The sequence below is a fragment of the Phyllostomus hastatus genome, unplaced genomic scaffold (assembly GCF_019186645.2).
Source record: "Phyllostomus hastatus isolate PE091 unplaced genomic scaffold, TTU_PhHast_1.1 phas_contig_34, whole genome shotgun sequence".
Classification (NCBI taxonomy): Eukaryota; Metazoa; Chordata; class Mammalia; order Chiroptera; family Phyllostomidae; genus Phyllostomus; species Phyllostomus hastatus.
The window spans coordinates 13334100-13347366 of record NW_025333857.1 but is presented as its reverse complement, the minus strand read 5'-3'; the positions used below and the strand labels follow the sequence as shown (position 1 = coordinate 13347366).

The following is a 13267-nucleotide window of genomic DNA, read 5'->3' as shown; positions in this document are numbered from 1 at the left end:
AGTACTGCGATTAGTAAAACACAAGTTCAAGTAAAAGGATTTCTGAACTCAGGGTAGTTTTTGTCATAAATTTTTAGACAATAGATGTTAAAATTACATCTAGTTACCCACAAGGGACTGGGGATATATTTTGTATTAAATGAGAGTTGAAAGGCTAAAATTTACTAATCCATTGAGGTAATTTCCTTCTATTGCTAGTTTGTTGAGAGTTTTTATGATGAAAGGGTGGTGAACTTTGTCAATTGCTTTTTCTGCATCTATTGGGGTGATCACGTGGTTTTTATTTTTTCATTCTGTTAATGTGGTATGTCACATCAATTGATTTTTGTATGTTGATGAAATTCATTAATCTGGAATATACATTTGTGTCTAATCAAACTCTCCTCCTTTTGGGCATTTTCTTATTCAACCGGACACCATTTATCAATTTGTTTAAGTAGCTCTCTGCTTAATGTACCACCTCCTTTCTCATACTCCTCATCTGGGCAAAGCTTTCTCCCACCAGACTTCCCATCACCAGCTCTACCTTCTTTGATGTCTTTTCGTAACCTCCAGACGGTGTTGCTGCTTTCCATCGAGGGAACTACTTGGAAACTACCATTGTCCATTCCACTCACTGTCCACTTCTCTGTGCCCTTTGATACCAAACCTTCCAGCCATGTTCTGTCCTCACTACCCTCCCCTTTCTCTCATCTCATTTTCCTCAGCTTTCGCCCCCACCACTCCACTGCAGCTGTCCTTGTGAAGTCGCCAACGATCCCCCATGCTGTTAAACCTGACAGTCACTTTTAGGTCTGTGTATTCTGTCACCTGGCGGTGCCCTTTGACCAGGTGACCAATAATCCTTCCTCCTTGGAATCCTTTCACACTTCGCTTCTAGGATGACACATTCCTATGGATTTTTCCCTTCCTGTGTCTGCTCCTTCGAATTTTCTTTTGCTTTTTCCTTCTCATATCCAGGGCTCAAAACTTGGATTATTTCATCTATATTCATGCCTTTGGGATCTCAGCCATTCCTATGGCTCAAAATATTATCTATGCACTGAGACTCCTAAAATGTCCCTCTGCTCTGGATCTCTCCCCTGATCTCCAGGCTAGTACACACACCTGTCTGTCTACCTGCCTATCTCCACAGGATCTCCAAACAAACCAAACTCTGGGCCTTCTCTCCATGTCAGTTTGTGGCTACTTCTTCCAGTTACTTAGGACAAAAACCTTAAATCATCTTTGACTCTTCTTAGCCAGGCCTACGGCAAATCCTGTTGGTTCTACCTTCAAAATATATCCTAAATCTTGCCACCTCTACCCATACCACTACCACTCTGGTCTAAGCCAACATCATCATCATCAATAGCCTCCTAACTGGTTTCCATGCTTCTACCCTCACCTTTGACCCAAAAGCTTGTTCTCAGTACAGCAGCAGAGTGTGACAGAGAGACATTGTCAAAACACAAGACAAATCGTGTCACCTTGTGTCTTTCTGTTTCACTTAAAGTAGAAGCCAAGGTTGGAACAGTAGTGATGGGGCCATTATAGGGGCTGGTTTTCTGTTTTCTATCTGGCTTTTTTTCCTCCTATTCTTCCTCAGCTCAGTCGGCTCTACCCAACTGATTTCTTTGATATTTTTCTAATGCACCTGCCTCTTCTTTTATACTTGCTGTTCTCTTTGCTTGGACTACTCTTGCCCAGGTAGCCACATGGTTTGCCCCCTTGCCCAATTCAGATCTTTGGTAAGTCGCCTGTTTGGTAAGACTCTCTCTGACTACCATATTTAAGCTGCAGCTTCCTATCCTGGGATAGAACTCTTCATCTCCTTTTGTTGTTTTATATTTCTCTGTTTATCACTTCTGTGTAGTTTACTCAGTTCTCATGCTTACCCAATGGAAGTATGATGTTTGTACATTTTTTTAAACTGCTATATTTGTAGGGCCCAGAAAAGTACCTAGTGCATAGTTGAAACTTACTAAATATTTGTTGATTGAATGAATGAATTAGACAGAATAGATATCTGTGGTCAGACCTCTAGGGTTTGACTCATTCATATACTTTTTATTTGTACTCTGAATCATCTTGCCAAATAACATTTTTGGGTCAGTAAACCTATCTTTATCTCCAAAACTTCATGACAGCAGTATCATTATTATTTATTTGGAGAAAGAACATTTTGCTCAAGTGTATAGTATTAACTGATGAAATAGCTCCTCTAGTTACAGAGAAAAACTTCTTTCTTAATATTTCAGTATACTAATGTATTTTATATATAGAATATGTTTCATCTCTTCTGGACAATTTTGGTAGCATACAGTCTAGACTAGAAAAGGATTGTAACAACTAAATTTTGTGATGTTTCATAATTCACCAAAGACAAAGATAGGTCAAGCATTATTGTTGTCATCTCTACTGCACATCCAGGAAACTCTGCAAGGCTTCCACTTGTCAAACTCAGAGCTGGTCAGTGCTGAAATGCAAACAACAATCTCAGACTGCAGAAACCATGTATTTTACAGAATAAAATAACAAGACCCTCCTTAGAGTACAGCACACACAAAAAAGTTTCACTTACCCAGAACACACCTTATACTTTTGATCATGAATTAATTATTCTATATTTTAATGTAAGATAAAAATTTTTTCCTATCATCAAAGCATTTACTCATTCATTGTACAGAAATTGAAAAGCACATAAATATAAAAAAATAATTATATCACTAAAAATTAATCACCATAAAAATTTTAGTAAATTTTATCTTTTTTATGTATATGTATCATGATTTATTTATATAAAGTTGGGATCATTTTATGAGTCCACCTTTTTATGATGCTTTTCAGGACACTTGAAAGGTGTCTTACTTACTGGCTCATTTATTTATTTCATAAATTGGGCACCTACTGTATGCCAGGCAGTTTTCTAGGCACTGGGCTTGTCTCAGTGAATTAAAAGACTATTTTCTTTCCTCTAGAAGCTCACAAAATTGTGAAGTCAGACTGACAGCAAAGAGATAAAGCATTATAAAATTTGTAAACTACTATCAGAAAAATGAATACAGAACAATTAAGAAGGAAAAAGTGGGCCTTGAAAATCTTACTAGGAGGGATGATGAGAGAAGCTGTGGCTCCCTAAAGGCTGGGAGCAGTGGGTTATGGGAAGTGCTGGGGGAATAGCACTCCCAACAGAGGGAAGGGCCCTGGAGACTGAGAAAGGTCCCTGTGGCCCCAAAGGCTGGTGAGAGAAAAGGTGGTATGCCAGGGTGCTGGGGTTTGACTTAATTCCAAAAGTGATGAGAAGTCCTTGGAATCTGTTAAGTATGGAAAAGACATGTCCTGGTGAATGTTTTAGAACTACACTCTGGTCAGTATCTGGGAAACTGACTGTGGGAAGCAGAAGTGGAAATGAGATCTGCAAAGGCACTAAATCCCTAGAATAGTCTGGTGGCAAGGCAGATGGAGAGAAGTGGGCAGGTCTGAGAAATATCTTCCAGATAAAAAAGGACAAGGCTTGCTGAAGGACTGGATGGGGGAGAAAAAGAGGGAGAAAAAGGACAGAGTCGAGGATAGTTACTCCTACATGGCTGGCAGGAGCATCTGGGTGGCTGGTGGGCTTATGGTCCATTTATTGAATCGGGGAAGTCTAGGAGAAAAATGTGTTGGCAGGAGAAGGAGTGTGTGAGGAGGTGAAGATGAATCAGGAGCTTAGTTTGAAACCTGTTAGATGTGAGATATGTGGAACACATCCAAGCAGAGATGTCAGAGCGGCGATCAGATGGTGGCAGATGAAAATAGAAGTAGAAAGGGAGGAAACTGACATTTCTTGAGTGTCTGCAATGCTGGATACTGCATTTATGTCATGTAATGCTCCTCAGAACATTGACAGATAAGTAAACCTGTTTAATAGACAGAGAAACGAATATCAGAGTGGTTGACTTAACTTGTCCTAAATGGGACAGTGTGGGTGCAGAGCCAACGCTTGGAGCCCGGTTTGCCTGGCTCCAAAATCCACTCTGTTTTCGCCCACCAAGATTGGCAGTTGATTTTGTTTGATTAACATTTTATTGAACTAGTATTTGCTAGATGGGCATTTAACTAACCATGCTTTAGGAGTATTTAAGAGTATAGTGGTATATTCATTTAATACAGCAAATTATAAAATGTCTGTCTATGGATGACTTAGAGACAGATTCGTCCTCAGGCAGTTTCGTCACTGCACTTCCTGATCTTCTATTACAGGTGTTAGCTATGTTGCCACAATAGATTGAGCACCATATTTTTCATGGGGCCTATTTTTAAGTAAATGTTTTATTTTAGAATAGCTTTACATTTATGAAAATGTTGCAAAGTTAATACACAGTTTTAATATACCACATACCCAGATTCCCCTGTGGTTACCATCTTCCATTTCTCTGGTGCATTTGTCACAAATAAGTAACCCACATTGGTTTTTTATTATTATTAAATTTAAAACTTACTGATATTTTAGTAGTTTTCTTCTAATATATATTTTTTTCTGGTTCAGAATCCCAGCTAGGATACTACATTATATTTAAACATCCTCTTTCCTTAAGTTCCCTATGTCTGAGACAGGTTCTCAGACTTTCCTTGTTTTTTTTTTTTTAATGACCTTAATTGTTTTGAGGAGAATAGTCAGATATTCCATAGCATTTATGCAGTTTGGGTTTGTCTAGTGTTGGGGTTCTTGGAAGAAGACCACAGAGGGAAATTCCCTTCTCATCACATCGGAACAGGACCTGCTATCAACAAGAATTACCACTGATTACATTCATCCTGACCATGTGACTGAGGCAGTGTTCTCCAGGTTTCTCCACTGTTAAGTTATTACCTCCCTCTGATGGGGAATATTTTCATTGCCTTGAATTTTCTTCATGTGCTTCTGGAACTGACATGTTTCACCTATGTAGCTCTAATAATTAACAGAATATTGAGTACTTGTCAAGTACCCGATATTGGGCTAAGGGCTTACCTTGGAATACGTGCATAGGTGGTATTAATATCTCCACTTTACATGTGAGGAAAAACACATCTTGCCCAGTTGCACAGCTGTCAGCTCCAGGCAGAGGGGCTCAATCCTGGTCTTGCAAGGGTGGGGCTGACCCCTCCTTCTGCTTCCTCCACCTCGCTGAGTAGAACCCAAGAGAGAGTGGAAAGGTCAACCTGAACAAACTGAAGACTTGACCACCCTCCTACTGGGAATTTCTCCCTGTCTTTGGGGGAGTCTTAGCCTTTAGTTCTCTGTTCCTTTCCTTTTAGCATTCCTTATTCATGGGCACATTGCTAAAAAGTAACCAAAAATGTATGTTCATGGAGGAGATGTAGTTTTCCTGGGCTTCCACTTTTGGAAGTCTCTTTCACGTCTCTCTTTATATTCTAAAGAAAATGATCTTTTAGAAGCCCCCTACCTCTAGTGATTGTTGCCCTTCTATTTAAATTCCAAGTAATCAGTACCTTCACCCCAAATTAATCAGTAGTGTTTTGACAGTCTTGTGCCTAGCTACTTGTATACATGCCAGATTCCAGGACCCAGCTGAATGTCTCTGAATGAAAAGGCTCATACTGTTCACATCAATGCTATTTCATCCTTAGCAACATGAAGACCTGCTTCCCTTTCCTGTGGTAACTATGCAAAAATGTGTTTGCACTTTTCATGAAGCTTGGGGAGAAATTCCATCCAGTTGTTATTTTTAGGTTTCTAAAAGAGATGAGACGCTATAAGTCTCTCTACTAAATTCAATACCTATTCATACAGCCAAGATCAGATCTATTAATTTAATTTATCTCAGCAGCACAGGAATTAAAGTTTTGATATTTTTTCAAAGGACCATGAAGATAAACACAGCGCATTTATATATATTCTTTTGGAAAATGCAATACAAATAATCAATATTCTTGACATTCCAGTGCTATTTAGTTTCCCATAATGTAATAAATCTCTTATCTTAAATAGTCATAAAGGATATGGTTCAGAAAACTTCCAGATTTGCATGCATCTACAGTTATAGAAATAATTACATGTTGTTAAAATTTTCCTATTTTATTCCAATGTGTGGGGTAGAATCTTCACACAGTTCATCTTTCTTCCAGAGGCTGACTCTTGCCTACACATTGTTAACTGCCTAGAAAAATATTTAGTAACATTTCAGTACGTCCAAGTGGAAGCAGGTCCAGATAATAAACAAACATCACTTTATATTCATCTTTGACTTTGTACTCCTCAGATTTCCAAAATGATGTCAGGGGTCAGATGGTGTATCCTGCATGGCCGATCCTGAGCCCTTGAATATGGGCAGTGGGCCATCTGCCTGTTTACGTCCCTGGAATTGCAGCATTTTTCTTGTATCACTGCATATTTGAGAAGAGTCATCCAGCTTGGAGTATCTGTTCACTAGCTCAGGAGTGACACCGTGACTGTGGTGTTCACAGACATGGGGGCACTCTGTGCAGAAGGTTGATTGACTCCATGGTGCCTTATTTAGATCTATTTGAATCTACATTTCTCTTCGTATTTTCTTACTGTTCTCATATTCTGGGATCTGCTGTTTACCTGAGTTGCTTTTGGCATTTTGGGAAATGTTTGATGTTCTTTATATAAATGTTATGGATAAAGAAAGCACTTTTAGCTCTTCAAGGAAAATCACTATATAAATCTAATAAATCTAAAATATCCTCTTATACTGAAACCTAATACAGACCACCTCTGAGATACATATACTTGATTTATTTCTTCAATGCCATATAAATGAAATGCAGGTATTAGAAAAACCTAAGTAATCAACTCAATCATGTGTTGTTGTTGTACCCTGCTGCATTTGAAAAGATTCTATATAACTTCTATAAAGATTCTATAAAGATTCCAATAACTTATTTATTCCATTTTACATGGAGCATCAGTATTTAATGGTATACTGTTTTCTTCCTTTATGAATATTTTTTATTTTACTTGTATTTGATTCATCCTTTGGTTAAGATAAAGCAAGATTAAGTGTAATTGCTCTGCCAAAGTTATAGTTTTTTTTCCTTCTCTCATTCATTCTTTGAACCTTTTCTGCTCTAGGCTGTGAGCCAGGCACACTAAAACCTGTGTGAAAAGTGGTTAGAATGTAGGATTGGACCATTGCTCTCACTGTACCGCCCTCTAGAGGCCAGAAGGAATTCTTCAGTCACCTACCCTGAAGAATTTACTTTTTCTCTAGGTTCTAAAGTATTTCTCTGAAGAAAGTAGCTTTTCATCTATAATTCTGCTTTAGATTCAGAAGCCTAGGAGATGGTGACACTAGCTCTCCATGGGGATATGTTTCACACTGTTTTTTAAAGATATGTTTAAATTAATGAGTTTTTAAGATTGTGTGTGAATTCTCTGAGGTATTCAATATTTTCATGTATAATTTTGAAAAGGGGTAACTGCAATAGGGAAGGAAAAGAATTAGGACCCGGTAATTACACTTAGTGATTCCATCCTCTATTGTTGGCAGTAAGGAAGTGACTCATTTACAACACAGCACCTCTGGAGGTGGGGATGTGCACTTTGAAACGCGCCCCTTAATGCAGGCAGCAGAGTGAAGCAGAAGGCGCTGGGCTTTGGAGTCACACTTGGGTTCCAATCTTGCCTCTGCACTTTAGCTGTTAATCTCTCTGGGTGTATTTTTCCATCTGTAAAATGTGAATGGAATAGGCTTATTAGGAATGTTAGCTGAGATTTGTCAGCACAGTGCTTGACTTGTGATAGGTACCAAAAAATTGATACTTTTCTTTTTCATTCCTTCTCCAATATTGTAGAAAAAGAGGGTGGGGGGAGTAAAACAAAACCAATGATATGACTCTCTAGTGAAGAGAAACAGGGAAAAGGGGGGCAGAAAGCACCTATAATGGTTGTCTTGAGATTACCAAGGCTGGACATGTTCAGTGAGAAGCAAGTATTTGGAGAGAAGTTGTGATTACATCAAGTGATGGAAAATATTTGTTCCAGATAAACCAAGTTTATCAATATTGTTCCCTGATAACTGGTTTGTGTTTTGGAGCCGGTCACATAGTATGAAATAATTAAGGAACACTTTGGGTGAGTTTAGTTTTCTAATTCATTGAAACTTTAACACATTTGACTCTTTAAAATTGAGGTAAAAATGGCTTATAACATTACGTAAGTCACAGGCATACAGCATTATAATTTGATACCTGTAAGCACTATAGTATGCTTACCCGCAAGTCTAGTTTTCATTATTCACCATACATTTGAGTCCCTTTACCCATTCTGCCTCCCCCACAACTGACATTTTAATTCTCAATAGATATAATAACTTCAGATAAGAATAAATGTCAATATTCTAACATAAAGGAGACATAGAGGAATGTTCTGATTGAATTTAGGCAAACATTTAGAACATTGATCATAACTTGATAATAATGTTAATGTTTTTTTAACATTATAGATGAGTATGTTCTCCAGAGGAACCAAGTAATTATGATAGAGTTGGTTAAGGCTGCCTTAAACCCTAATGGAGTAAGTGATGATCCCAATAGTAAGATTTTAAGAGAACCAGATATGGCCTCTTTTTTCTATTATCTCCCCAAGTTAGGTATCAAAGTTATTTCCTTTAGAGTCATTTCCCAAATTTTTCTTTTTAGCATACATTAAAAATGTAACAATTCTAGGGGCGTTAGCAAACTAGTTTAGAGTAAGCTCTTAGTGTTTGTAAGGATTCTTCCAACTCACTTTCTTAGAGCAAGTGAGATAGGGACCAGGAGTGGTCGACGCGACACACGTCATCCAAACAGACAAACACTTTGTCAAAAGATAAAAACATCAAGACACTAAAGTCAGAGTACATTGTGGAGCAACAGAACTGGCTCCATATAAACTTATCTGTTTTTACCTGTAAAATTATTGCACATAATTTCCCTTACTCGTGTTTAGCGAGATAGCTCCTATATAATGTTTTTACTGCCAGTACGTTTTGTTGTTTTTACTATGAATAAAAGAATATTTTGTTCCAATGTTGTTTATAAATAGAAAATGTTTGGGAGAATGGAAGAGAATTCATTATTGTATAATGTTTTAATTGAGCAGTATTTAAAACATTTGTAAGCCATAAATCTTTATTTTCACCACCCTCCCTCTGAGAACTATATTACAGTTTCGTGGGCATGAAGACATGGGTAGTTACTGATACTGCTCAAAACAAGCTGGCGAAGTAAATGCAGTGGTGAAGGATAGACATGTTGAATTGCGCTCTTTTTCAGTCTGAATTATCATTTAGTGTTGTAGAAAGTACTTCTATATCATGTTCATTCTTTAAAAATTCAATAAACTATTTGCCTTTTTGCCACACTAGGAAGGCTGCGTGAAGCTATATGCTTCTGCTCGCAGACAGTCCCGTGACTCGGCTGAGTTCAGGGTGCTGGCTGACCAGTGGCCATGTGCTGGGTCAGGCCTTCCCGCCTAGCAGTCTGAGTAGGCCTGGGGCCTTGCACCAGAGTCGATGGCCAGCATTTTGTGTGGCCAAAGTGAGAAACCATTAATGAGTATGTTGCCCATTTTCCTATAGCTTCTACATCTAAAGTATTGCACAATATTAACTGATATTCACTGTGACTTGGTCATTCATTAATTCATATATTCAGCAAACATTCACTTCTGTGTGCCAGGCTCTGTGATGGGGGAGTGAAGTTCAGACCCCTGAGGACTTAAGGTAATGGTCATAAGCCTGGGTTTTAGAGCCAGGAAGGTCTGAACTCGAATCTTATTTCCCAAACTTAAGCAGAGACTGGTGACAAGTTATTTACCTTCCCTGAGCTGTTAAATATTCCTGTGTCATTAATCCCCCTTTCTTCCTTCATGACTTGCTCAGAGGGTCCGCCTTCTGGCCTCCCCCAGGTTTGCCCAACTTGTACCCCACATTCTCGTAAGTGTCCTGAGTTTTGCTCTGCCAATGACACCATCTCCCACTTAGCATTAATCCTGTCCTTCACAGCAAAGCCTTCCTTTTAGCCTATCAATATACCCATTTCAAGTTTTCTGTTGCCTAAAAAAAGCCAAAATGTAGTCTTTCCTATAATTTTTTTAAAGATAATACTCCTTTTCTTGTCCTTTCCTACGCTCACTGCTTTTGTGCCCTTCATAATCACTGCATTGTAGACTTCCTTCCATTCCCGCCATCTCTAACTTGGAGGACTCTCTCAGAGACTACCAGTGATCCCCAATGAGCAAACTGGATTGTTTTCTTATCGCCTCTAGCCACCCTGGCCTGTGAAACAAAGCACTTCATTCATCTTAAAATTTTCCCTTCTCAGTCTCTAAGGCTCTTCATGAGCTCTGTTCTCTCTGGGCCTCTGTTATCATATGTATACTACTGCCACTCCTTCAGTTGGCCATGCGCATGTAGACATGCTCTAAATTCTCTTCTCAGACCTCCCCCTTCAGCTCAATATCAGTCCATGTCTTTGGCAGCTATGAGTTTGAATAGTAGACTTTCCAGTCAAGGCCTTCTGACCATCTGCTTTCCACAGCTCCAGCTGCACATCCCAAGGCTTCCTGGGATTTTCTTCCTAAATTATCCATCATTAATTCATATACAACATGCCTAAGTCAAATTCTTTAAGGGAAAACTGCAGTCTTCCTGAGGTTTTCTGTTTTGATCAGTGGCACCATTATCATCCCAGTCCAACAGGTGTGAGTACTTTGGGCAATCCTGGTCCCTCTCTCCAGTAGGCTGCCAGATGATTACATGCAGCCTCAAATATGATTTTGTATTTTTCCTCCTCTGTGAGTGTTGATACCACTCTAGGTAGGGGTTCTAATACTTTTGAGAACTGAAAGATAGAAAAGCAACTTTCTTCCTTGTGTTCATAGCCTTTTGCAATACTGTGTTGAGAGGAATTCAGAGGTGGCTTTCAGGGAAGAATGTGGTGACTGGGTGGCGACGTGTACCAGGAGTATGAAAGGAGAGTGACAGTCTCTCTGGCACAGACTCTTCCAGGACTTTCCTACTGGCCACCTCACTTCTAGCCTCTCCCTCATTAAACTTCATTCATATAATATTATTGATTATCCTCTTTAAAGCATGGGGCTGATGGCTCACTAATGCTGAGCACATTAAATAAAACCCCTCAGGTGGAGATCTAGTGTTCTCCAATTCTTTTGTCCCAAACCTCCACCTGCCTCTCCAGCCAAACTCCATTACTTGTTCTTTCCCTAATACTCCCTACACCTCCCTGCCTCCTCCTTTGCCTCAACTTTTAAGCATGAACTCCTTTATTATTTCTTTCTGAAGACTTCTCCTGATTTACTCACTGACCTGGGCTTTCTCTCACCTCTAAATCCCTGTGGCACACTATGACTTTCTGATACAAACAAGCAGAGGGGATGCCAGGGTGATGTGTAACAATAAGGTCACCAGCTCCCTCCTGTGAAGCCTGCCTCCCTTCTCTTTCCTGGCTTAGCCCACTTGCCGTTCCCCTTCCACTCGACTGTGAGCTCATTGCAGGCAGGAGCTGCACCCATACTGGTCTTGCTTCCTTGTAGTCCATGTGGTGTCTTGCACAGTGCATTGTGTGATGGCATTGGATCGAACTGTCACAGACAACTTTTATAAAATAATGCTGTGTTGTTCTTTTTAAATGCATTTCATTTAGATCATCTGAAATGGAGCTTGTGTCTGGCAAGCAGCCTGACCATCAAGGTGGGAGTGAAAAGTTGAGGTTGGGTGAACGGCAGAAGCTGGATCAGGGAGTTCCTACCAGGGACACACACAGCCTTAAACCATATGGAAAACTGAAATCCAGAATGTCGTTAAGGGGGTCTAGTGCAGAGCTGTCCAATGGAAATATAATGCGAGCCACATATGAAATTTAAAATTTTCTAGTTGATATGTTTTTAAAAAGTAAAAAGAAACAAGTGAAATGAATTTTAATAGTAGGTTTTATTTAACCTAGTTTTAAAAATATTATTTTGGCATTTAAGCAATATAAAAACATATTAATGAGATATTTTATATTCTTCTTTGTCATGGTAAGGCTTAGAAACTCAGTGTGTATGTTATGCTTAACAGCACATCTCCATGTGAACTGGTCTTATCTCAAGTGCTCCACAGCCACATGTGCCTGGCTTATCACAGCCTTGTTGGGCAATGCAAGTCTGGAGTATCACACAACCAAAGGTACTCTAGGTTAACATAGAAACTGGAGTTCAGAACTAGGAGTCCAGGAATTATGGGGATGTGAAAAAAACGGGTCAAGATATAATGGTGTCCCCCTAAGGAAGTCAGGGGCGGTGCGGGGAGAAGTGCAGTGGGCCTCACAGGCTCAGCTGTGGTATTTGAGTAACAGTTTGCTTTAGAATTGGTATAGTGACCACAGAAGCAGCTCATTTGACTTTTGAAAGTCAAGAAACAAAATTGATCCCAAGCACTGATTCCAAGATCTCAGGCTCAGAAATGCTGCAGAACCTACCTTTTTGCTGGAAGATTAAAGAAATGTGGTAGGCGATCATTTTATGGGTTTCAGGGAACTTAGGACAGAGAATTTTTACAAGGGAACTTGGCCAAATCTTTGGTTGATTGGTTGAATTTTAAAGGAAGAGTTTAATGTCTTGATTAATTTGCTTATTTTGTTGCAGACATATATTTATATGTGATTGTAAGTCAGATTAAGGGAAAAGGAAATTCATTAAGGGAAATGAAAAACAAAGCCTTCATTTTCTCCCACTACTACCACTCTCTCCTAGCCCTCCTGTGCGGGGCCATGTACATCAGCTCCCCAAGGACAGAGCACATCTGTCTGTCTGCTCTCCACTGAGTCTGCAGGACCCAGAACAGCATCTGACACAAAGAAGAGCACAACCTTTTTAAATATATAAATATATATAATTTTTATTTATATATTATATATATATATATAAGTTTAGTGAATGAATAATGAAACAAAAAAAAGCCTGGACTAAAGTTCTTTCTCAGGCCACATTTTGAGTAGCTGCATTATTTATCATTCTGAGTTTTTAAACTTTCAATTGAGCATCTTCAAGCAAAACTTTATTTCTTATGTTTTGACATCAATTAGCACTCACCTTAGAAATCTGGGTGTCACCATATTTTTGTTCTACGTTGACATCTTCAAATCTATTTAGACTAATAACCCAGAATCTTCTTCTGAAAAGGATAGCAAATCATTGCTATTACCATAAATTATACTATATTTCAATCTTGTGTCCCTCAGTTGGTTGCTGTGAGTAAGTCACAGACACAGATTAGACACAGATTTTGCCCTT

General features: G+C 39.0%; 1 protein-coding gene and 1 long non-coding RNA gene across 2 annotated transcripts in view; one reads left to right on the top strand and one right to left on the bottom strand.

Moving 5' to 3' along the window:
- Positions 1-13267, top strand: part of ADAMTSL1 (ADAMTS like 1) — a 924426-nt gene that overhangs the window by 287013 nt on the left and 624146 nt on the right. The gene's annotated exons all lie outside the window — the stretch shown is intronic.
- LOC123820079 lies at positions 2343-7637 on the bottom strand. The gene is made up of 3 exons (XR_006785883.1): positions 7451-7637; positions 4976-5131; positions 2343-2458 (listed from the first exon to the last, which is right to left on the bottom strand). It is a non-coding gene; the product is annotated as an uncharacterized LOC123820079 (long non-coding RNA).